A 2,709-nucleotide genomic window follows, 5' to 3' on the forward strand; every position below is an offset into this window, starting at 1 on the left:
GTTTATTCTCCTGGCTTCAACTTCTCTGGTGTACCTCTTCAGTCGTGTGGCCAGGGCTGTGAGCCTTTGCTTGGCAGTCTCTCAGGTATGGACAGTGAGTTGTATTTCTTAGGTACCCTGTTCTTCATCACGCCTTTCTGCAATTCTGATAGCTGGCTAACTTCTCTCCGTGCTGCCTTGATCTTGGTCTCCAACCTCCTTCTCCATGGAGGATACTGCTCCTTATGGCCTTTGTTGAACTTATAGCTATGCATCTCCAGGATCACGGTTGCTGTGGTGTATGTGGTATTCTAGCTGTTTTAAAGAAATATGAAGAATCCAGAGAGGTCTTGGACAAAAACAGTAGTGGAGACCAAGAATGACAAGGGACGCTATGGTAGGAGCCCCAGGGGGAACCCCACTGCTGACACAGAAACATAAAAAAGCCAGATTGGAGTTTGCCAAAACTGACCTGCGGAAGCCACAATCCTTCTGGGAGAATGTCTTGTAGACAGATATGACAAAATAAAGCTTTTTGCACATCATTCTACTGTTTTCAGAAAACGAAAAGAGGCCTTCAAAGAAAAGAACACGGTCCCTACAGTCAAACACATTAAAGCTTCACCGATGTTGTGGGGCTGCTTTGCTGCTTCAGGCACTGGATGTCTGGATTGTGTCTATGGCATTATTAAATCTGAAGACTACCAATGAATTCTGGGGCACAATGTAGGGCCCAGTGTCAGAAAGGAGGACAGTGACCCAAAGCAGACTTCAAAAAGCACCAGAAATGGCTTCAGACAATGTGCGGGAGATTCTGAAGTGGCCTGCAATGAGCCCAGATCTAAATCTCACAGTGCACCCCTGGAGAGATCTCAGAACAGCAGCTGGGAGAAGGAACCCTTCAAACCTGAGAGACCTGGCGCAGTTGGCAAAAGACATTTGGTCCAAAACTCCAGTAGAGAAGTGTAAGAAACTCACTGATGGTTACAAGTGAATTATTTCAGTTATTTTGTCCAAAGGGTGTGCTACCAAATATTATGTTGGGGGTGTCAATAATTCTGTCCAGTCCATGTTTGGAGTTCTGTGTGGAATGTGTCAGATATGGCTTTTTTCCCCTGTGCATTTTTTGTGTTGTTCAAATTAGAACAAAATAAAACTAAATAAAGCAGGTTTCTGGGAGAAGTGGTGTGTTATCTGACAGAAATACAGGTGTGCCAATAGTTTTGGCCATGACTGTGTGGCCATTGATCCGGTGATGTGAAAAATTAATCATCAATTCTTCATCTAAAGAGCTCGGGTACCAAGACAGTTGGGAACAACCTGGCATTCAAATGCATTATAGATAATTCATTACTAGTGCAGAACTCAAATAACATGACCTTGATGTGGTTAAAAAGAGTCTGGCCATTACTTCAAGTCCCAACTTCTGCCTTTTTCAGTGCTGCCCATGTGCCAACAGTAACTGACAACTTTTCTCAAGAAGTATGCAGTCCCCAGACTGTGCACTCTTCAGGACGGCCGGGGAGGCTGGATATGCTGAGCTACAGTTCAGCATGTACTGTAAATGCAAAAAAAACAAAAACATGAGAGGCTTTGTTCCAGGAATTTATAAAGCTATGGCTCTCATTCTCCAAGGAAAATTCCAATAAAGCAATGCTTTGGTTCTCATGAGTATCCTAATGCTTGCCCTTTGCCTATTATCCAGTACAACAGAGAAAAGGAATCCATGATTTTTTTCTTCAAAGTTGGTGTTGTAAGTCTTCCTGGATACTGTGTAGTGGGCACATTCCACCTCCTGTGTCAGGTTTGGCTCACTCCACCTCCAGAAAGGTGATGTTTCATGCTCCTGAAAGTAGTGGCCATTTTTTTAGCATGTCAAGCTTCCACTTTTGCATGTGTCCATCTTGACAGATTAGAACTTTCACTAAGACCCCTTCCACAGGAGTTGGTGTATCGATGCTATTAATATTTGATGCTAACTTACAGGTCCTAGCTGTTCAGCTGCGCATGAGAACTGTAAGGAGGTCAGTTAGATCAGACTCGCTCAGTTTAACAAATCACATTCAGCTGTACAACTTACACACATAATTTAATGCACATCTGATACTATATATCAAGAAGGCTTGAAGCAAAAAAAAATGACACTTACCAAGAAAAATGCTGTGTAGTTAAATGTATCTTTCTGCAACATGTCTATGTTTATTATAATGAGGCCTCCTTTTCTGAAAATTTAATTTCCCATGGGGTCCTGTCTAACCAGATAAAATGTGGTTTTACATTTACATCACATCAGCAACCCTTTGAGAAATAATGTCAGAAAAGTTAGAAACTAAGCAGTGGGCATCATACTTGGTTCCTGCTCATACAGTGGATTTCATTTTAGATTGTCATTGAGCTAAAGAGCAATGCTTAAAGTTCCACTCCATAGACATTTTAATATTTATATTTGCATTTAACAATAATCTGCTATAATATGCTGTATAGTCTAACACTTTTAGCAAAATTAAGTGAAATTATGTAATAGGCTTCAACAATTGCCCTTCATTTTAAATTCCAGAACTCATGAATATACAAATATATGCAAAGGTACCTAAAGCATCTCCCCCATTCCTCAATGCCTCCTCCCCCCCATATGATACTGAGCTCACTGTATCAGGATGAGATGCAGAAATAAAAACTAAAAAGATTTAGCTGTTTGTTTGAACCTCATTCACCCATTAGGTAGCAATA

This window comes from Monopterus albus, unplaced genomic scaffold (genome assembly GCF_001952655.1).
Source record: "Monopterus albus unplaced genomic scaffold, M_albus_1.0 scaffold215.1, whole genome shotgun sequence".
Lineage (NCBI taxonomy): Eukaryota > Metazoa > Chordata > Actinopteri > Synbranchiformes > Synbranchidae > Monopterus > Monopterus albus.